At 43.0% G+C, this 24,244-nt stretch overlaps 1 long non-coding RNA gene across 1 annotated transcript in view; it reads right to left on the reverse strand.

Moving 5' to 3' along the window:
* Positions 1-988: 988 nt before the first annotated feature.
* The window catches only part of LOC308480328, a 55,225-nt gene continuing 31,969 nt past the window's right edge, over positions 989-24,244 (reverse strand). Inside the window, exon 3 of the long non-coding RNA XR_013988045.1 lies at positions 989-1,128. This is a non-coding gene — a long non-coding RNA (uncharacterized lncRNA). The remainder of the gene's footprint in view (positions 1,129-24,244) is intronic.

A 24,244-nucleotide genomic window follows, 5' to 3' on the forward strand; every position in this document is an offset into this window, starting at 1 on the left:
AGACCTCCAAAGAAGGAGACTCCACCACACTCCTTGGCAGCAAATTCCACTGTCGAACAGCTCTTACTGTCAGGAAGTTCTTCCTAATGTTTAGGTGGAATCTTCTTTCTTGTAGAAAGAAATTGTAGAAAGATTGAGGTTGAATCCTGACAAGACAGAAGTACTGTTTCGGGGGGACAGGGGGTGGGTGGGTGTGGAGGACTCCCTGGTCCTGAATGGGGTAACTGTGCCCCTGAAGGACCAGGTGCGCAGCCTGGGGGTCATTTTGGACTTGCAGCTGTCCATGGAGGCGCAGGTTAATTCTGTGTCCAGGGCGGCTGTTTATCAGCTCCATCTGGTACGCAGGCTGAGACCCTCCCTGCATGTGGACTGTCTCACCAGAGTAGTACATGCTCTTGTTATCTCCCGCTTGGACTACTGCAACGTGCTCTATGTGGGGTTACCTTTGAAGGTGACCTGGAAACTGCAATTAATCCAGAATGCGGCAGCTAGACTGGTGACTGGGAGTGGCCTAGTGTTTGGGTCCTAGTGCTCCCATTGTGGGGAGCAAATGGATACACATAGCAGAGGTGGATTTAGGGCAGATTTAGGCCAGTTCCCCTGCACTGGGTGCTGAGCCAAGAGGGCGTTGTTGTAGCTATGATGTAGTGCACACACAGAATGGAAGGTGAGAGTCATGGGGCAAATTTTGACATTTGCACAGGGCATGGTTGAAATTTGAAGGACCAACGTCTGCCGCTGTGCACACACAGACATGAATTCAGGAAAGAAAGAGCGGGGGGCGGGAGTGTAAATCATTTTAGGCCCTGAAATGCATAACATTTGCCACATTTCTATATATGCAAGATAAATTTAGAGCGACTCAGTAACCAACTAGTGGTGATAAATTAGCACAGCATAAATTACCCGGCAGTCTCCACTGTTTCTTTAAATTCTTGGCTGCGGTGATTTAATCTTGGCAGAGCGTGACTTCCTGGTTTGACGTCATTTGCTACGAACAATGCAGAAATTATAGCAGGCAGCTGTGTTGAACTCCACATCCCTGCCTCAGCCATTCTCTTCTAATGAATATGCAAATAGGAGGACAGCCATCTTGGATTGGATTGTTGGCTCTGCGTTGGTTGTCTCCTGCTGGGCATGTTAAAAAACAAGACTGTTTTCTACAGAGGCTCTTTTCTACAGAAGCACCGCCATCTTGGTGCTTGCTGTGCATTGCTGTAGAAGAATCCAAAATGGCAGCCCTAATGCCATCATAGGAATTTAGCAATGTCTAGGCAACACGATGGGGGACGCGGGTGGCGCTGTGGGTAAAACCTCAGTGCCTAGGACTTGCTGATTGTAAGGTCGGCGGTTCAAATCCCCGCGGCGGGGTGAGCTCCCATCGTTCGGTCCCAGCTCCTGCCAACCTAGCAGTTCGAAAGCACATCAAAGTGCAAGTAGATAAATAGGTACCGCTTTATAGCGGGAAGGTAGACGGCGTTTCCGTGTGCGGCGCTGGTGCTGGCTCGCCAGTTGCAGCTTCGTCACGCTGGCCACGTGACCTGGAAGTGTCTTCGGATGGCGCCGGCTCCCGGCCTCTTGAGCGAGATGAGCGCGCAACCCTAGAGTCGGTCACGACTGGCCCGTACGGACAGGGGTACCTTTACCTTTACTTAGGCAACACGATGACCATGTATATACGCAATAGACAATCTTTATAGAATTCCTTCAAACCATGACAAGCACAAAATGAAATCTTTAGTCTCAAAGTTTCTGAAAATCTTTAAATGATGCGAGGTACCAGACTTTGTACGGTGAAAGACAAGCTGTAACTTTGTACTGCTCCTTTAATCCCAAACTCCTTGTATTTGTATAGTTACTTTGCACTGTACCTTTAAACTCAACCTCCTTGTTATTAGCACCACCTGGAGTTGGCTTTATATGTTTTTGTTAGCAGCGGTGACTACACTATTACATGAGCACTGTTCCACAGCATTTGATATTTTCATTTACATACAATCATTCAAAATAAGATGGGGTATGTACTCTTTTTCATTACTGTTTGTATTATAGTTTATAATTTTTGTAAAGTGATATGTCATGCAGGTCATCGTCTGTAAAATTTTATTTTTGGTTTATGAAGCAATTCTATATCCTCCCACCACACTGACGAAGAATTCTACAAAACAGTAGTCAATATCTGGAATCACTGTTCAGTGTTGGACATCATATTTGCTGAATACACAAAGCTTCACAGCTTGTCTTTCATCGTACAAAGTCTGGTACCTTGCTTCATTTAAAAATTTTCAGAGACTTGAGACTAAAGATTTTCTATTGCATATGTCCATGGTCATTGTGTTGTCTAGACATTGCTGACATTCTCTTTGCAACACAGGGGTTTGTTTGGTTAATCATAGGAACTTAGGCAGCTGAGTCAATATGGTCTATACAGACTCATACAGCCCAAGTGTCCCATTTTTATCAGGACATCACAAATTTCCAGAAGACCCCTTGGCTTCTTATTGAATCCCAGAATGTCCCGGGATCCATGCATCCTCTCCTGGGCAGCTGCTACTGAGGAGCATGACTTTCTCTCTTCCCAGTGTCTTAATAATTTTAGCAGTGGCTGTTGGGAGAAGCCTCACTCTCCTCTAATCAGAGTGGACATCGGGGAGCAGAAAAAAACACTGTCACATTTCTTGGAGCTTTATGAAGAAAAATTTACAGGGAATGGGGGTAGGCCAAAGTTTTGAAAAGGGTATAGGTGCAATTTACTCGGAACAAAAAGCTAAGTTGATCGTAAATAATGTAGTTACAGAAGAGTTTAAGATTGAGAAAGGAACAAGACAATCTCCCCATTGCTTTTTATATCGGTCCTGGAGGTTCTGCTTAATATGATCAGGAAAGACCAATTGGTTAAAGGTATACAACTCGGAGCTAAACAGTATAAATTGAAAGCTTTCGCTGATGATTTGGTTTTGACATTACAGGAGCCAGAATCCAGCACTAAAAGAGTATTGCAATTAATTCAAGAATTTGGTCAAGTAGCAGGATTTAAATTGAATAAGGTGAAAACCAAGGTGTTAGAGAAAAATCTCACAGAGATTGAGAAAGAGAGGTTTCAGAAGGAGACAGGATTAACATTGGTCAAGAAAGTGAAATATCTAGGGGTTCATATGACTGCTAAAAATGTGAATTTATTTAAAGATAACTATGAAAAATGTTGGATAGAAGTGAAGAAGGATTTGGAAATATGGTCAAAATTGAAATTATCATTGCTGGGCCGAATTGCTGTGATAAAGATGAATGTATTGCCTAGGATGTTGTTTTTGTTTCAAACATTGCAGATTTTGGACAAGATGGACTGTTTCAAGAAATGGCAGAGAGATATTTCGAGATTTGTCTGGCAGGGCAAGAAGCCAAGAATAAAATTTAAGATTTTAACTGATGCTAAAGAAAGAGGTGGATTTGCCCTGCCAGACCTTAAACTTTATTATGAATCAGCCGCATTTTGCTGGCTGAAAGATTGGCTGCTTCTTGAAAACACGGACATTTTGGACTTAGAAGGTTTTAACAATGTCTTTGGATGGCATGCATACTTATGGTATGATAAGGTTAAAGCACATAAGGCCTTTAAGAACCATATTGTCAGGAAAGCATTGTTTAATGTCTGGGTGAGATATAAGGATTTGTTGGAAAGTAAAACACCAAGGTGGCTATCACCAATGGAGGCTAAGGCTCTGAAAAAAACTAATATGGAGACAAACTGGCCAAAATATTGCGAAATTTTAGAACAAGATGGAGATAGACTAAAGCTGCAGAGTTTTGACAAATTAAAAACTAAAGTTCGAGACTGGCTTCATTACTATCAAATAAGGGAGGCTTATAATTTAGATAAAAAGATTGGTTTCCAGGAGGAAAAATCAAAATTGGAAACAGAATTGTTAGATCCTAAAACTAAGAATTTATCAAGAATGTATAACTTGCTGTTGAAATGGAATACACAGGATGAAACGGTTAAATCTGTTATGATTAAATGGGCACAAGATTTTGGACATAACATTATGTTTGCTGACTGGGAACAGTTATGGACCACAGGTATGAAATTTACGGCTTGTAATGCCTTAAGAGAAAATATAATGAAAATGATTTACAGGTGGTACTTAACCCCAGTCAAGCTAGCAAAAATCTATCATTTGCCAGATAGTAAATGTTGGAAATGTAAAGAGACGGAGGGTACATTTTTTCACCTTTGGTGGACATGCCCAAGGATTAAGGCTTTCTGGGAAATGATATATAATGAACTGAAAAAGGTATTTAAATATACCTTTCTGAAGAAACCAGAGGCCTTTCTTCTGGGCATGGGGATAGAACTTTTTTTATGTATGCTACAACAGCAGCAAGAATACTCATCGGGAAGTACTGGAAGACACAAGAATTGCCCACCCGAGAAGAATGGCAGATGAAAGTGATGGACTACATGGAACTGGCTGAGATGACCGGCAGAATTCGAGACCAGGGAGAAGGGTCGATGGAAGAAGATTGGAAAAAATTCAAAATATATCTTCAAAAGTATTGCAATATAAAAGAATGTTAGAAGGAGGTTGGAAAAAGAATATTAGGTCGTTCTGGTAGATATGATATAATGGAATAAGCAAAAATTAGTTGATGAAATTGATGAAATAGAGGAGGTTTAATTACATTATTTTAATTTTAAAATACGTAAATGAAAATAAGGTTAGAAGGATTTGCTGGAAATACGATCTGAACTAGAATACAAAATTGGGAGGTGAGAGGAGGTCATGGAAATAAGTAAAGGGAAAAGGTTATGTAAAGGTTTAATCTGCTTTTGTTTTATTTCAACTTAATGTATTTTTATATTTTTTGTTAAGTTTTCTTTTTCATTCTACCTTATTGTTCTTTTTACTTGTTTATCTTTTGCTTTGTTATGGCTGAAGTTTTCTTTGTATTTTGTATGGTTTTTCTTTTTCTTTTTTGTAACTTTAAATTTGGAATAAATATCATTTAAAAAAGAAAAAGAAAAAACACTGTCGTGATGGGCTGGTAGCAGAGCAATGGTGGTGAAGCACAGAGATGAGGAAACTAGGAGCCAGGCCCACTCTGCATCGGCCAAGGGCACCAAGAAGGCCTGATCACATGGTGTGCACCAAGGGAGAAGGTCTGACTGCACTGGCCGAGAAGGGCTGGTCGAGCTGCGCCAGAGGGGGAGGATGTGCTGGCAGATAAAGAGCAAGGGTGTCCCATCACCTCCTGGAAAATAGAAGGGGAAGAAATGGAGGCAGTGAGAGATTCTTGGGAGAAAAGCGATGACAAACCTAGACAGCATCTTAAAAAGCAGAAACATCACCTTGCCAACAAAGGTCTGTATAGTTAAAGCTATGGTTTTCCCAGTAGTGATGTATGGAAGTGAGAGCTGGACCATAAAAAAGGCTGACTGCCGAAGAATTGATGCTTTTGAATTATGGTGCTGGAGGAGACTCTTGAGAGTCCCATGGACTGCAAGAAGAGCAAACCTCTACATTCTGAAGGAAATCAGCCCTGAGTGCTCACTGGAAGGACAGATCCTGAAGCTGAGGCTCCAATACTTTGGCCACCTCATGAGAACAGAAGACTCCCTGGAAAAGACCCTGATGTTGGGAAAGATGGAGGGCACAAGGAGAAGGGGACGACAGAGGACGAGATGGTTGGATGGTGTTCTCAAAGCTACCAGCATGAGTTTTACCAAACTGTGGGAGGCAGTGGAAGACAGGAGTGCCTGGCGTGCTCTGGTCCATGGGGTCACGAAGAGTCGGACATGACTAAACGACTAAACAACAACAACAAAGATGGCAGTGGTGGTGGGGGGCAGTGGTGGGTGCGCATGGTGGCGGGCAATGCCCTGAATTGTGATTATAATAACTTGGAGGGTATGCTAACTGGCAGTTGCTCTCCAGGGATTCAGGCAAGGGACCTGGAGATGCTGGGGACTGAGTGTTGGACCTTGTGTATGTAAAGTGTGTGCTCTACACCCCTTCCATTTTGTTCACTCCATCTCTCAACCGCCACTTTGTTTTTCGTTCTGGCAATTCAGGCATCTTGCAAGACATGGACCACTGTGTGATTTAATAGCCTCCCGCAATCCAGTCAGACCTCACTGGGGTGCAAAGATATCAGACTGGGTTTCTTGCCTAGACAAGAACTCAATTTATGTTCCAAGAGAATAACAAAGAGATAGGATAGGTTGGTGCTTAACAGACCACAAAGTGCAAAGGCAAAGCTTTGCTCCACAACCTGATTTAGCGCTATGATGCAGCCTGAGATTACATGAAGCAATAGGGAAATGATCTTCTGATCATGTATAAAGTGCTCCCCGCTCCCCACTGAGAGACATGAGCTATTCCGCGATACAGACTGGATAAATGAGCAAGCCTCTGCCACAGATAAGAGGGTGTACTCTGGGGAGAGACCTGATGCCTAACTTAGCATTGTTAGAACGGTGGTGTTAAATCACTGTCAATTACTGCTGTTGTCACAGGTCACTAAGTTTAACTTCCGCTGTACGTAGAATTGCCGCTGTGCATGAAACGTATGTTTCCCTACCAATTTGATTGCCATTTGATCCCAAGGTTTACAATCCTCCACCTCCCAAATATACATGCCCCCCCCAGGCTGAGCATACTTTGAGCCTCTAAGGAACTTGATTCTATCCAGTTTATGAAAGCTTATGCCACTATCAATCTGTTATGATATCCATTGCTGCTTTCACAGAAACAGATGAAGACCTCTCTGGAAATTGCTATCTGATATCAACTGCCTAATATCCAACACTGGGTCCAAATATCACTAAGAGCCAAAGAATAGTATCAAACATTTTGTGAATAATCAACAGTAATGGTGCTGAATTTTGCATTTCCCAGCTCAGAGATGTGAATCTCAGTGGCTTGCAATGTTGACTTCAAAGGAAAATCTGAGCTACAGTAGAACTTCTCCATCTCAACCTGCCCAAAACTTTGGTCGAGGAGTGAAACGAAATATTTGACATCAGAATCTATTGAGCAGGGACAGCCAACATGTTGGCCTTGAGAGGTTTTATATGATGGTGGCTGTTTATTAAATAATTTGCCACTTAATTCCAAATTAAGTTTTGAAGCAGTTTTTAAAAAGAATAAAACCAAGATTAAAATACAAATACCCATTAATTAAAACATGCAGTAAAGCAATCCTATTAGAATAACACCAATTAAGGCAGCAGATTGAGAAGAGAGATCAAGGGAATGTGTAAACAGATGAGGGTGTAAACAGATGAGCTCTCAAAAGCTGGCAGAATGCTTTGATCTTAACAGCAATGTTTCTAAGGTGGGGTTCATGCATTTGGATCATAGGAACCCTTACCTTCAAGGTGATCAGCCAGCGTAAGTGTCTGAAATATTTGAGATCTGCATGCTTACATAGTCAACTATTCTTCTCATAAGATAGTACAGGCATAGGCAAACTCCGGCCCTCCAGATGTTTGGGACTACAATTCCCATCATCTCTAGCTAACAGGACCAATGGTCAGGGATGATGGGAATTGTAGTCTGAAACATCTGGAGGGCTGGAGTGTGCCTATGCCTGAGATAGTACATCTAACATTCTAACCCTTGATTTTATGCTTGAGTGTGCGGCCTTTCAGAAACATACAAAGAAATAAGTCCTCCATCCAGCAGAGGGCGCTGTGAAAAATGGAGCTGCAAGTCTTGTCATCCCTGGCCCTTGCTGACTGGGGATAATGGGAATTGGAGTCAAGCAGTACCTAGAGGGCACTACGTTGACTACACCACCATAGAGGAGATCTGGGGAGAGCAATTTCATTCCATTTCTAGTAGTTCCTGAAGCTACCCTAGGTACAGAATACAACATGGAAAATTGTGTATACCGATCTACTTACCATTAGGATTTTGAGTCAAAGCAAAGTAGCTTCTCTCCCAACCCTCATATTTTTTCCAGTTTCAAGGGATAAGGGATAACATAGCTGGGAAAAGAGGAGACTGAGAGGAAATATGATAGCCATCTTCAAAGATCTCAACGGCTGTCACATGGAAGATGGAGCAAGCTTGTTTTCTCCTTCTCTGGAGGGTAGGACTCGAACCAATGGCTTCAAGTTACAAGAGAGGAGATTCTGACTAAACACCAGGTAGAGCTGTTTGGCAGTGGAACGAACTTCCTTGGGAGGTTATGGACTCTCCTTCCTTGGAGGTTTTTAAGCAGAGGTTGGATAGCTGTCTGTCATGGATGCTTTAGTTGAGATGTTGGGAAACTGTGTACGCGCAGCTACTCACACAGAGTCAATTAAGGTTTGGCAGACAGCCAGAAGGCAATCTGAAGGAGTAAGTCCGCCTGGAGATAACAGAGACATGGAGACCGCTCCCTGATTGGTCAAGCTCTCTCAAAGGAGTGATAATTAATGGTCTACTAACTGGAATGCGTTAGTTCAGAGTTCGTGGTTCAGAGTTCTGTGTTAGTGTAGGAGTTGTGAGTTGTGTCAGAGAGAGCTAGCAAAAGATCCATGTTCTGTTCCTGTAAATAGTCCACTGTATATAATAAACACCTAGCTACAAGTTCCTGGTTCCTGCTTCATCTATCCTGTCTGCAGCCAAGTCGCCAATTGCTTCCATGGATTCTGCGTTTACTCTGCTAGGTCTGGCTAAGGTCCTGCAACTAGTCAGAAAGTTGCGAAACACCAATAGGTTTTGCCAACTCTGGACCCAACTCTGAGTCTATTATTCTGTGATTCTATCCTCTCTTGATTTAAGTGCAATAAGCCCTTTTTGCTGAAAACTCTTCCAGCTGTTGCAGCTTTGATCACTCCCACCAGCCTGACACCACGGTATATGCCGTCCTGTCAAATACTGGTAGATAAACCTCAACCTGGTGCAACAGCCCTCGAAGGGTAAACAGCCTTATTTACTAATGATCCCCTTGCCATTTACATGCCTGTAGGTCTGTTTACTATTTTAGCTGCAGCTGTCAGTCTCAAAACAAATAAACAAACCCGATAGAGCTTTCAATTTTTAAGAGGCGCATATTACAAATTCAAAATGATACTCACATATTAATGGAGCCTAGAACCGAGTTCACCATTCCGGGTGGACTCGGGACACAGCTCATAGTTAAACTATACAATTGTCTCTCACAAGAAGCAGCGATAGTCACCAACTTGTTTGGTCTTAAAAGAGAAATTCGTGGAGGGTAAGGCTATTGATGGCTGCTAGTCATGATGACAAGTTCTACTTCCACTGTAAGAGTCAACCCTCTCTCCACTGCAAACTAGCCAGATTGTTCTGTCCTAACTTCTCTTACTGATGTCCTCATGTTTAATAATTGGTGAAGGTTTCTTTCTTCTTTTAAACCTAGACAAGCATATGAAGAAGAAAGGCACATCCCCGTTTGTGGCATAGTCCAAGGAGGAAATAAATAATAATAAAAAAAATAATTTTATTATTTATACCCCACCCATCTGGCTAGGTTTTCCTGGCTGCTTTGGGTGGCTTCCAGCACAAATAAAAACATCATAAACCATCAAACATTAAAAACCTCCCGCTACAGGGCTGCCTTCAGATGTCTTCTAAAAGTCAAATACTTGTTTATCTCTTGGACATCTGATGGGAGGACATTCCACAGGGAGGGCACCACTGCCTAGAAGGCCTTTGGAGCTGGACCTCAGTAGGGGACGATGGGGTTGGAGACACTCCTTCAGGATACAGCTGAAAGTGCACATCAGGCTTCTTCACCAAAGACCTTGGAACGGCCAATGCAATTCTATCTGCAGACAGTGCTTTAGTGACTTCAGAATGCCAAAGATGTCATCAGGGTTGGCTTGAGCTGTTGCGGAAATGTATTTGCAGTATATTTTATTCATATGCTGCCACATTGTAGACATCGGCAGAAATGATGCCATGGCATCTGCCAGAGGGTTCAGCTTAGGTATAGTTCCTTTAATAAAAACACCTCCGGGTTCCCAGCCCTGGGAGGCATCTAGAATCCTGAGGTCATTATGGTAGTCAAGCCTTACAAGCAACCAGGGATGGTGGGCGTTGGAGTACATCAGCAACGCATGACATTGCCTGTCCCTGGTCTAGTTCCTTGGTCTTCAGTAGGTGGCTTGTAGCTCCCTACTGGGTCACAGTCTGATCCAAGGTTCCATGCCATGGGTAGCATCCAAAGAAACTCTTCCACTAGTGGGAAACTCCCATTGTTCAGCTGAAAGTCCTTGCGTCAGGGGAAATGCAAGGCTGGCATTTCCATGAGGTGAGATGCAGCAATTTACTTTGGGCCATTTGGGCAATATCTTGCTGGAAATTGGCACCAAAGCTGGCACTCCTTCTCCATTACTGGCAGAGGTAGCAGGGCAGATAGGGTGCCCATGGAGGTGCCACTGGGTGGACCAGCCCAGCATGAAAGGCAATTCACTAACATCTTTTCGGCACGTTGCCTCATTTCCCGGGCATTTTATGGACTATAATAATGGTTGTTATTTGTCACCGACAATTTGTTGCCGTCAAAGCTCTTGCTGCTGCTTTATTGTGACTGTGGATTTTTTTTTTAAAAAGGGGATCTTTTATGATATATTTTATGATAATATATTTTCTTATTTATGCTTATGCTCATGAAATTATTGTAAGCTGCTTGGAGACTACTTGCAACTAATAAGTTCAATTAATATTAATGTCGAGAACGATAAATAAATTTGAGTGCATGGGGAGCCAGCTAGTCCATTTGGAAAGGAAAAAGCTGCATCTGGAGAAGAGACGGAACTGGATAGTGGTCAAGAGGAGAAGGGGGTGGTGCTTAACCCTTTCCCCAACGAACTGCTATTTCTCCATGTCAAACTGTCTTCCAAGTGGCTTTGACTCTTGTGCAGGGCTGGATTTAGCTTTGATGAGCTACTGAAGGTAATAGGGCCCTTTATATGTCCAGCTGTCCTTTGTCAACAACAAATTGCCACTGTTTTTTGTGTTGAATATATGCTATACAGTGGTACCTTGGGTTACATACGCTTCAGGTTACAGACTCCGCTAACCCAGAAATAGTGCTTCAGGTTAAGAACTTTGCTTCAGGATGAGAACAGAAATCGTGCTCTGGCGGCGCGGCAGCAGCAGGAGGCCTCATTAGCTAAAGTGGTGCTTCAGGTTAAGAACAGTTTCAGGTTAAGTACGGACCTCCCGAACGAATTAAGTACTTAACCTGAGGTACCACTGTATTGTAGTTTATGGACCTAATAGGTATCTAAAGCCATTTGCACATGTTGCCGTGCAACCATTCCATGCAGAATGTAGGCACCCTATATATAGAAATGAGCAAACCAGTGATATTTTAGGGAGCAGGCTAGCAGGCGGGGCCCATGACTTACATCATAGGAGCCTACACAACACAAAACACTGTTGCTGTATGTGGGTTTTATTTTATTTGTTTTTTATCTTCTATTTTGGAAATGTACATCCAGTTGTTTTTTCCTTTAATTTTTTTGCCCCCCCCCCCAGAGAGCGGGGCCCTAAGCTACAGCTTGTTTAGCTTATACGTAAATCTGGCACTGCTCTTGTTTTGGCTTTAACTGAGGAGAAACAGGCATCTAAAATCCTGACTGAGAAAATGGCATGTTTTTTGGAGAGGACAGTTTGAAGTAATGAAATGACCGGTGGGGAAAGGGTTAAGTGCCTCTCCCCTCTCACATGTTCCCCTGACCATGATGGCACTCTGACATGCTGCAACATGGGCTCTGGCTGATCCTTGTGCGAGAAAAGACCCTTTTGCAGTGGACATCTTCATTAAAACACATTCATTCATACGCAACTGTTGGTTTCCAAAAAGGGGTTCTTGGCAGGGTTGTAAATGAGGTAAATTTGCAAAATGCTGCTCCATGCATGAAACCATTGTGGGCCAGGGCAGCATATATATTTAAAGACACCTTTATGTAATCTTTTTTTGCTGGGGGGCAGTGCCAGATTTACGTATAAGCTAAACAAGCTATAGCTTAGGGCCCCACTCTCTTGGGGGCCTCCCAAAAATTTAAAGGAAAACAACTGGATGTACACTTCCAAAATATAAGATAAAAAACAAATAAAATAAAACCTACATAAAGCAACAGTGTTTTGTGTTGTGCAAGCTCCTATTTGTTATATGCAATTGGCTTTAGATACCTATTAGGTCCATAAATTACCATATAGCATATATTCAACACAAAAACCAGCAACAATTTGTTGTTGACAAAGGACAGCTGGTCATAGAAAGGGCCCCATTACCTTCAGTAGCTTAGGGCCTCATCAAACCTAAATCTGGTGCTTGGGGGGGGGGTACACTGTTGAAAATATTTCACCAATTGTTTAAAGCCTAGTAGACAATGTGTCAGAATTTTCCCCGCTTTTTGGTAAGGATTGGAAAGCAAGTGCTAAGGCTGGTCTTAATAGGTTTGCATATGTTTGAAATACAGCTAGCCTTCAAAATTTGCACATCTCTGAATGTCACAATAAAATTCTTCAGCCAAAAAGTGTGCATGAAAATGAAATTTTGGGGGAAGGTGTTAACAGCAATGTGCGACCTATGTTATATTGGGGGGATTGCTTGTAGAAATGTATATATTTAAAGAAATAGGCACAAAACTGCTTGGTGACAATTTTGATTGGGGAATTAGCAAACTGATGAAGAAATGGGGCAATATTAATTGTGGAAAAATTAGAAACTAGGAGAAACCAAAATGGACATGCTCATCTAACGCCAATCATCCAAGCATCAGTTTGACTTTTAACAAAAGAAGCTGTCCAGTTTGTTTCCGTCTACAGGAAAGCCGAACGAGACCACCAGGAACTCACCCCCCCCCTTTCCGTTCTCCCTCCCCTCCCTTAAAGATGTGATCCATTAAACCTCCAATAATAATAAAAGAAGGAGTTAAGGAGGTCAGGGTTTGCCAAGGCCCTGATGAAACAAAGACTTTTCATCCATGAGCTGGGAATTGGATTAAGATGTCGGGCAGCAAATTCCATCCACTCATTCGGGTAAAATGCCATTTTCAGAGCAAGTGGGTTGTGACAGCTGCAGTAGTGCATCACATCAGCGATGTTTGTTAACAAAAGTGAGGGGTGCTGGTGGAGGGAAAGAGAGAGAGAGAGAGAGAGAGAGAGAGAGTGAGAGAGAGAGAGAGAGAAGAGAGGCAGCTGAACTGGAAATACTTTGTATGCGTTTATTAATTTTTGATTGCTTGTGCCCAGAAAGGGAAAGTTAATAATGCATTACTGCCGACGGCGAGGCCCACTCCAGAGAGGAGGACATCGAAATGACTAAAGCAGTGAAGCGTGAAACGTGAACAACAAGGAGGAAGGACACCAGCCAGTAAGTTTCCATCACATGAGTTAAACTCAAACTGAAATGCCACGGCTAGTGACTTAGGAACAGAGCGAGGGCTGTTTACCTGACAAATCACTCCGTCAGATGTCAGTCTGAAGAATGCGCAAAACTCTTCCTGCAGCCGACTCTCTGGATGCTGTGGCAGGGCTTCTGGTGCAAAAGAATGGTGGGCGGTTTAGAAACCGGAGTCCACCGGCTTTGTTTCCAGATAGAGGCTCCAGACTGAAGCTTCTTAGGGTCCAAATATATTGGAGACAAATACGGGGAGATTGTAGGCAAGAGGCCTGAGAGTGCAGATGGACAAGTAGAGACTTAAACTCCAATGGCTTCCCAAGTGAGGAAGTGGGGAATGCAAAAATCAGTTCTAAGCTGATCAGATGTATATGATTTATTTAAATCATTTATAAATGGCTTAATATTTTTTTAAAAAACACTAAACAGTGTGCACCATAAAAAGACCAGTGAACTATCTATCATCTATCTATCTATCATCTATCTATCTATCTATCTATCTATCTATCTATCTATCTATCATCTATCTATCTATCTATCTATCTATCTATCATCTATCATCTATCTATCATCTATCTATCTATCTATCTATCTATCTATCTATCTATATCTATCTATCTATCTATCTATCTATCTATCTATCTATCTATCATCTATCTATCATCTATCTATCATCTATCTATCCCATAAAATCAGTAGAACAGTAATATCAAAGTATATAAAAACAAAAACAGGAATTCAGAGAATTCATATAGACAAAAACAGGGTGTGATCTTAAGGGCCTTGGCAAAAAAGATAAGTCTTTTTGCAAGACATCAGCTTTGGGGGCATTGCCCTATGCCATTCTGTAGGGTACAGAATCAAGGATATTCCCCTAAGGGAAACTAAGGGATCTTACAGGTCTATAGAGGGGCAGGTGGCTTTGTATTCCCTATAACTGTCTCCAGTACATGTGTGTGAGAGAGGTTGAATTCATTAGCCCCCAGCTCTGTTTCTCCAAAGACAGCAGAGCCACTTCCTCCCTTTGAACACACTTAACACCCATAATATCTGGGTTCTCCATGAGTCAGAGTTAACAGAAAGTTTTCATCTCTGAGCTGCGGAATGCACAAACGCTATCTCACACATAGGCTTCTTAACACGCACAATTTGCACGCACACACACACAAGTCAAACACACAGTCCCTTTCTGCTAGCCCTCTCCTTTTCCAGCTCAGTCGATTCATCCGACAAGCCATTGCCAATGATGACACGTATTCTTATCCTCCCCAGACAGACTGACAGCACCTCCGGTCAATCCTATTAGGCGAAGCAATCTGGAAGTATTTGAAAATGCTATTCTTCCAGGATGAAAAGAAAAAGAGGCAGATCAGGATACCTAATTCCGGCTAAAAGCTCCTCAGCTCCCATCCACTCCTAATTAAGCTTAGAGTGTAATCTCAGTGAACTGCAAACCTGTTCTGCTAACCTGAGAAAAGCCAAGACCTTTCTAAAAATTACAATTATTATTATTTTTTTAAATCACAGAGCAGACACCATATACCACGAAACATGCAAATTACCTTCATATGTAATCTGAAGACGAAAGTGGGGGCGAGGTGGGGGGACAGGAACATTTCAAACAAGAATTAGATGGGAATTTACTACTGAATATACAGCCAAAAATTGTTTCCTCCCATTGCCCAGCATTCCGCAGCAGTGACTGATTTATTTATTCTTTAAGTGTTATCACTCAGCTTTGCTCTTATGGGATTACAAACTTTTCCGGACTTACTTTTTAAACACATTTCTAAAGGATTATTTAAAATGTTTAACATGATTTCATGCAAAAGACGGGAGCTCAGTTGGTCACCTTGACCAAAGCAACACTGCTCCAAGATAGTAGCCAATAATTTAACCTTCATTCTGACATTTCTTTGCACTGTTAGAGGTAGAAGTGGACCAAAAATAAGGAAAAAGGAACCTGGGATAATTAGGGGCTCTTGCTTCGTGTCTGGATTTTGCCAGGATATGTGATTACACCCAAGCCTGACCACCGTAGTTCATATGTTGGCTGCCCTTGGACCTGGTTCAGAAGTTCCAACTAGTGCAGAATGCTGCAGCCAGGTTGCTGATGAAGTCACCCGGTGGAGGACATGCAAAACCATTGTTAAAACATCCCCACTGGCTCCCCAGCTGCTGCAAAGACAGGTTCAAGATCCTTGCATTAATTGACAAAGCCAGGGGTCAGCAGCCTAAGGCCTATGGGCTACAAGCAGCCCATGGGGGTCGTTTAACCTATCCATGGACCCCTGCTGCCCATTTAGGGGAACCCCGCTGCCTGCTCAGTTGGCTCCTGTGTGCCGTGCTAAACTGGTGCGGAGCAGAGCAGGGACCGCCTTCTGCAATGCTGGCCAGCTTCCCATTGGCTGCAGGAAGCTCATGCAGCCAATGGGAAGCTGCGCACGCCTCCTCCGTGCTGGAAGGAGCACCGGAAATAGCATTTGTGCATGCATGCGTGCACACACACTCTGGCCCACCGTGACATCTGCGGGACCGTGAACTGGTCCAAGCCACAAAAACTTTGCCGACCCTTGGACAAAGCCTTGAACATATTGGGTCTAGGGTACCTGTCAGGAATGAGCCAGCCCCAAGCAAAGAAAGCAGCCAGGATCAGAGAGGCTTAGATGTGAGTCAGGCAGGGGAGAACCGGCAGCTGCAGAATTCGGCTCTTTCTGACCTTGACGGGCAAGCTGATAAGGCAGTAGATGAAAGCAGGCTAGAACACAGCCAAAGCTCACCGGAAGCACAAAACGGTGTGAAAAAACTCAGAGACAGCCTCTCTGAAAAGGAAGAGGTGGGAGCTGAGCCAATAAGTCCACACAGTCTGCAAATGGGAGGGTTGCTAGACTGGAAGCAAAACAAGAGACATAGGGTGCAAAAGTTCAATATCTTCTGTCAATGCCGGAAGGAGTCTTCAGAAGGGTCATCTTGAGTAATGATGCCGGAGGCTTTGTTAGAGCTGTCTGGAGCTGTCTGTTTGTTTTTGCAATAAATCCTTCTTTTTTAATTACCTGCGCTTACTGTGTTATCAAGCTGGGAATCTGGACTCCTGACAGTACCTCAGGGATGGCCAAAATCCTTATATCTCAGCTCAGTCGCTGAGCTCATCTGCAAGAGCGTCACTGGCTGTTCCCCGAGCTGGCGAAGCTTACTGGCAATAACAAGAAACCAAGCCTAGAGTGTCATTGGCACAGTCCTGTGGAATAGTCTGCCAGGAGAGATTTAGCGGGCACCTTCTGTGCCAACTTTTAAACACTTGCTGAAAACTTCTCCATTCTGTCAGGCTTATGCAGCCACAGAGTGCATAGGAATGCATATTTCCACAATAGTTAACTGATTTCTGATACTAACTTTTTTAATATGATTTTTTATTGTATGGCTTTATTTATAGTTGTTGTGAACTATCTCAATATTTCTTTATGAATTAGTTGCACATATATTTTCAAATAAATGAATAATATAAACAAATATGCATTATTATTACTTATAGTGCTTTTTTCTGGAGGTACGCAAGCCCCTAAACATTTTGTGAATCTTTGTACTTTTGTCCATTTACTGTATTTATTTTCCCCAACTTGAAAATGGTGATTTTCTTGAGTCAAAATGAGAGTACCCCTAATATTTTTAGAAACATTTAGAAAAAACCCCACACTGCTTATTTTTATTATTTAATTTCAATACCCACACTACCTTCGAGGGTGACAGTGCGGTTTACAATCTGATCTGATCTGTGTGCAGTTTCACTTGCCTCACCTTCCAACCTTTGGACTGGATTAGGAAAGACGAAAATGTCTGAGTTGTTCTGTGGATCAATCTAGCTCCAACCTCAAATGGGAACCAAGTCTTCCAAGTTGTCTTGTGAAGTTTTGAATTGCTTGGGAAAGAGCGAGCGAGACAAAAACCTTAAAGCAAAACAGCCACCTGGAGTCTAAGGTCTGTCCCCATGCACTTTTTAAAAAATGCATGTCTGACATTGCAATGCTGTGGTGTCATATGTGTATTGCTTTGAACATCCAAGCCTTGTTCTTTTCTTTTTCTTTTTCTTTTCTTTTCTTTTTATAAAAAAAATAGTCGCATGGGGTGGCAGCCGGGGCATCCTGCTGGAGCAGGAGACAGATTGAAAATGGGTGGGGAATCAGCTGAAAGAGGGAGAACGATAATCACCCTCTGATATAGCGAAGGGGCAGAATTATCCTAATCCTTTTGGGTGTGGTGGTGGTGGGGGACTGGATAAAAATACCGTAAGTAGAGATTATCTGTTTCCAGAGCCGAGTCCCGGGCTATACATTAAATACAAAAAACCCCCACCCCCCACTCCTCGCCACACACACACAAGCATATTAAAATGAAAGGTCAGGAAGATTGAGATAAGCTGGTGAAACACGGCAATTGAGAGCGATGGCTTCTCTGAACTTCTCCTATTATGTTCAGAAACACTTAGGGGAGGGGGAAAACATCCCGGCAAAAGGTGGATTATCGTGTCAGCGGGGTTTCTCCTGAATCTGCTCCAGAGCTGACCTCCACCTCCAACATCTAGCCTTGTCTAGGCAGAGGTAATGGTCTGTCCCCCCCACATTCTGTGTGTTATCTGTAGGGGAGAGAGGCAGCTTATCCATTATACTTTTTATTAAAAAAAAAAAACAGTCGCATGGGGTGGCAGCCAGGGCATCCTGTTGGAGCAGGAGACAGATTGAAAGCAGGTGGGAAACGAGCCGAAAGAGGGAGAACGATAATCACCCTCTGATATAGCATCCTGCAATCTGCAAGCCTGGATGGATGCTTTCTGACTGCCGCTGGATGTTCCCTCTGCCAGCCCCAAGGCAGGTTCTGTTGTGTGGAAAGGCAGCGGGTCAAGGAGGGGTCCCCGTTATAATGTCAGCTTCACATACCTCAAAGGGTTGTTGGGAGGATAGTGTGTATGAGGAGGACTATGTATGCTACCTTGAGCTCTTCAGAGAAAAAGTGAGATATAAATGTAATAAATAAGAATAAATAAGAATAAGAATAACCTTTTCAATACCTGCATAAAACAGTTTTGTTTAGGTAAGCCTATGCAGACATGTCTGTATAGTTAAAGCTATGGTTTTCCCACTAATGAAAACCATGTTGGTAGAAAGTGAGGAGGAATTAAAGAACCTTTTATTGAGGGTGAAAGAGGAGAGTGCAAAATATGTTCTGAAGCTCAACATCAAAAAAACGAAGATCATGGCCACTGGTTCTATCACCTCCTGGCAAATAGAAGGGGAAGAAATGGAGGCAGTGAGAGATTTTACTTTCTTGGGTTCATGATCACTGCAGATGGTGACAGCAGTCACAAAATTAAAAGACACTTGCTTCTAGGGAGAAAAGCAATGACAAACATAGGCAGCATCTTAAAAAGCAGAGACATCACCTTGCCGACAAAGGTCTGTATAGTTAAAGCTATGGTTTTCCCAGTAGTGATGTATGGAAGTGAGAGCTGGACCATAAAGAAGACTGATCGCCGAAGAATTGATGCTTTTGAATTATGGTGCTGGAGGAGACTCTTGAGAGTCCCATGGACTGCAAGAAGATCAAACCTCTCCATTCTGAAGGAAATGAGCCCTGAGTGCTCACTGGAAGGACAGACGATGAAGCTGAGGCTCCAGTACTTTGGCCACCTCATGAGAAGAGAAGATTCCCTGGAAAAGACCCTGATGTTAGGAAAGATGGAGGGCACAAGGAGAAGGGGACGACAGAGGACGAGGTGGTTGGGCAGTGTTCTCGAAGGTACCAGCATGAGTTTGACCAAACTGCAGGAGGCCGTGGAAGACAGAAGTGCCTGGCGTGCTCTGGTCTATGGGGTCACAAAGAGTCGGACATGATTAAATGACTAAACAAGAACAACATGCAGACATGTGGAAAGTTACAAGTATTTTAATTTATTTTTACTGATATTTTTACTGTTGATTTTAGTTTTTAAAATTTTTTAAGTACCTGTTTCTCACTGTTTTTTACAGATAACCTTTTTTTGGAGGGGGTGGTAAACTGCTTTGAGGTTTTATTACAATCCAGTGGCATATAAATTTTGTTAAATAAAATAAACAAACTGCATTTGTATAAATGCTTTACCCCAGTATATGCATCTCTGTACCCATTGGTGCAGAATAGCATTGCAAGATTTGGAGATGTGTTTGTTTGGAAGGATAGCTGTGTTTCAGTTCGTTTATTGTTATGGGAATTGTGAATCGGGTAAAGTCACCTTTAAATGCAAATGGAACCAAATCTCCTCCATTGCTAGCTCTGCCCTGGAGCTAAAGCTCCTCCCCAGTATAAAAGAAAATATTTTAAAAAGATTTTGGGAGTGTGGTGGGCGAGAATTGATACACTCATATCAATAACTTGGAAACTCTAACTCATTAAAACTGCTCTCTCTCTCTCCATGAGTAAAACTGAAAAGAACAATTTGGTGGCTTAAGAAATGAGAAGTTTCATTAGCTCCGTGGAGTGAGAAGGGAGAAAAAGGAATCTCCCGAGTAATGAGCAAATATTTCATGCCATTTCCCCACTCTCTTTGCCCTAGCCAAGATGCAGAGAAACTGATTACGGATTACTAAGTGTTTAATACTGTGTTTCAGGCACACAATTAACAGGCTATCTAAAGAGGTTTTCTTTTTTCTTTTTTTTTAAAAAAAATCCCTCTAGAAATAATGATATTTGCCCATATTCTGAAGACCTGCGGGGGCATTTTTCAACTAGGATACCTGCTTGACTGCCTATTACCATATCCTTTTCTTCTTTCATAGGGAAAACTCCTCCAGGCAATGTACATAGTGCAGCCGTCTCAGCAAGCATAGAAGGGAGTGGGAGGTTTGGCTTTTCAATCCTTTGTTTATGTACGTTTGAGAATATAATAGACAAGTTCCATTCAGAGTCTGGAATGAGATCGGGCAAGCGGCGCCGGGGGGTGGTGGTGGTGGGGTGGGGGCCAAGGCAAAAGATGTCTAGGAGTGATGGTGCTGCCCTAATTTTGCCCCCGTCTGAAACATTGCTGGGAGCTACACGGCAACCAGGAATGTCTAATGCCAGGCAAAACTCATTTCAAGGCCTGCTTCCCTGGCATTGCATGGAGCTGGGGCGAGCTGTGCCATTGCTTCTCTGCCAGAGGATGCTCTTGAATGACTGAAATCCTTCCCTGGGAAGTTAGAGAGAGTTTAATTGCTGCATTGTATCAACGGAGGGGAAGGCAAGACCTAAATGGCTGAAGGATGCAACACAGCAGTATGCCTGGTGTATGGGGTTTGCAAGTGATGGAATTAACCAACTGGACCGCTGATGGGCAAGACAATGTATAGATTCCCTGTTGTGAAATTAATGAAGGAGTGATACCATTCACCCAGAGTTTTGGTTTCCTTTGACTGAGGTCACCAGAGACTTAAGGGGTTCTGTAATATTTGTGTTTCAGTACAAATATGCCTGTTGTCTTTGTCCATGGAGTTTTCTTGGCAGGGATAGTGGAGTGGCTTGCCGGTTCCTGCTCCAGGTGGATCGCGTTTAGTCAAAACTCTCCACTATGACCTGTCCGACTTACACGGCATAGCTCATAGCTTCTCTGAGTTATTCAAGCCCCCTCACCACAACAAGGATGAAGGAGACCATAAAGAAGGCTCATTGCCGAAGAATTGATGCTTTTGAATTATGGTGCTGGAGGAGACTCTTGAGAGTCCCATGGACTGCAAGACGATCAAACCGATCCATTCTGAAGGAAATCAGCCCTGAGTGCTCACTGGAAGGACAGATCCTGAAGCTGAGGCTCCAATACTTTGGCCACCGCATGAGAAGAGAAGACTCCCTGGAAAAGACCCTGATGTTGGGAAAGATGGAGGGCAGAAGGAGAAGGGAACAACAGAGGACGAGATGGTTGGATAGTGTTCTCGAAGCTACCAACATGAGTTTGACCAAACTGCAGGAGGCAGTGGAAGACAGGAGTGCCTGGCATGCTCTGGTCCATGGGGTCCTGAAGAGTCGGACACGACTAAACGACTAAACAACAACAACAAATATGCAGGCGGAGGTTCACACAATTAAGGTTCCTTTTCTTGCTTTTTAATAAAACTTCAGAAAGCCATGCATTAAACAGACTGGCATGGGGCTCTTCCTACCAATTCCCACCAGCTGCATTTCCTGGGATGGGTTGGGAGCAGTGCCAGAAGTCAGGGTTGGAAGACTAACCAGGAGATAGGCAAATGCCTCCCCATAAAGGGCAGCCTTCAGATGTTTCCTACATGTTATATAATTACTTATCTACTTAACAACTGATGGGAAGACATTCCACAGAGTGGGTGCCACTACCCAGAAGGCCCTTAGTAAACCTGGGTCCAGGCTGCACCACTTCAGACTGCAAGTGTGCATGTGTGGGGTGTGATTGTGTGGGTGTCACGACTTAATGCTGCTCTGCATACATCTCAACATCTAACATGAATACAACAGCAACAGACAGTTGCAGGCCAGAAGCAGTCAAGAGTCAACCTTTCTAAACGAACAATTTGGATGACTTTAAAAGAGGACTGTGATCCTCAGATGAAGGGTGGTAGATCAATTTAATCAATAAATAAGCTGTACAAATTCATGGAGGATAAGGGTAGCAATGTCCACTAAGCCACAGTGGCTAATTTTAAAAAATATAATATTTTTTATTAATTTTCAATTATAATTCAACAATACCCTCATTATAACAATGCCAATTCACAATACAATCAATAATAGCACTCATTCAGATAACAAATTATATAATTTAGATAAAGTGCCCTACCCCCCCCACTTGCTAGAATTGATGATTTGGTGATTTTCTGCTTTCCAAAATCTTATTGATTTCAATTACATTCCAGTCATAATAATAATCCCTTATAAAACAACTGCAATATTTATAACTTCTATTTGTGTGGACACATTAAATGATTTATAAAACTACAGGTGAGGATCTCAAACTATATCCTTTGTTCTTCCTGTGTGTGACATTTATTCTGTCCGTGGTGTTTCTTCCTGTCCTTGTAAAATGTTATGTCTATTTCCCCCCGGTTGTTGCTGTTTTCTGTCATGCCTTGAGCAGAGCTGATATCCCATTGTTGTTCCAGAAATTTCTCCCTCACTCAGTCCCATGCTTCGTTGTTTTGCCACAGTGGCTACCTTCTGCCTCCATGGTCAGACACAGTCAGGTCCGGATTTAGGTTTGATGAGGCCCTAAGCTACTGAAGGTAATGGGGCCCTTTATAGGTCCAGCTGTCCTTTGTCAACAACAAATTGTCGCTGTTTTTTGTGTTGAATAAATGCTATATGGTAATTTAAGGACCTAATAGGTCCATACACAACACAAAACACTGTTGCTGTATGCAGGTTTTATTTTATTTGTTTTTTATCTTATATTTTGGACATATACATCCAGTTTTTCATTTAATTTTTTTGGGGCCCCCCAAGAGAGTGGGGTCCTAAGCTATAGCTTGTTTAGCTTATATGTAAATCCAGCAGTGGACACAGTAATGCTTTTGAATAACACTCGCTGGAAACTTCAGAAGAGGGTTGTGCTTGTGGGTTTACTACAGGCATCTGAGTGGCTACTGTGAAAACTGGACTCTGGACTAGATGAAGCATTGGCTTGGCCCAGCAGGCTCTCCTTATGTTATTGTTGTTGTTGTTTAGTTGTTTAGTTGTGTCCGCCTCTTCGTGACCCCCTGGACCAGAGCACGCCAAGCACTCCTGTCTTCCACTGCCTCCCGCAGTTTGGTCAAACTCATGCTGGTAGCTTCGAGAACACTGTCCAAACATCTCATCCTATGTTGCCCCCTTCTCTTTGTGCCCTCAATTTTTCCCAACATCATGGTCTTTTCCAGGGAGTCTTCTCTTCTCATGCGGTGGCCAAAGTATTGGAGCCTCAGCTTCAGGATCTGTCCTTCCAGTGAGCACTCAGGGCTCATTTCTTTAGAATGGAGAGGTTTGATCTTCTTGCAGTCCATGGGACTCTCACGAGTCTCCTCCAGCACCATAATTCAAAAGCATCAATTCTTCGACGATCAGCCTTCCTTATGGTCCAGCTCTCACTTCCATACATCACTACTGGGAAAACCATAGCTTTAACTATACGGACCTTGGTCGGCAAGGTGATGTCTCTCAAGATGTTGGTAGACTGCAACTCCCATTAGCCATAGATAACATGATCAGTGGTCTGGATTGATGGAAGTTGCAGTCCAGCAACATCTGGAGGGCCCCAGGTTCAAAATCATTGTAACAGATTCATTCATTCACACTGTATTCCACTCCCAGCTCTGTTCTCTTTATACAGAGGTCCCTTCAAACTAACAGGAAGGATCTACCGCTCTGCTTTTCTTGATCCTCTAACTCTCATCGTTTTCTCCTGCTGCTTCACATCAGAGGAGACATTATTGTCTGTGTCAAGGCATCTGCATGCCAGCATCTAACTTTTGCCCCACTTGCATCTACTTCTAGAGTGACTGGTCATGTTGTGGGAGCCACTGACACAGGCCCCGCCTCCTGTTTCCAACAATGGAAGAGTACAGCTTTACCTGTCTGTGACACGGTGTGGTTTGGCTGACTTGTCTCGTTTTGACTCTGCAGGCATCTCATTTGTTCCCTTCTTGTGGCTCACTGTGCTCTGAATTATAGCTGGTGTGTCTGTCTCTCTGTGTGATTCTGCCTTCCCATTAGCCTTTGAGTCTTCTGAAGCTCTGTGATTCTGCATTTTTACTTTTCAGCACCCTGGACAGCATCCCTTCCAATGACATTGCCTAGCTTGAAACAGCCAGCACAACAGACAGACGTTCCTTTTAACTTCTCACTGAATTCTCTGCTGTTCTGGTGAATC

This window comes from Podarcis pityusensis, assembly GCF_964106645.2.
Source record: "Podarcis pityusensis genome assembly, chromosome: 6".
Classification (NCBI taxonomy): Eukaryota; Metazoa; Chordata; class Lepidosauria; order Squamata; family Lacertidae; genus Podarcis; species Podarcis pityusensis.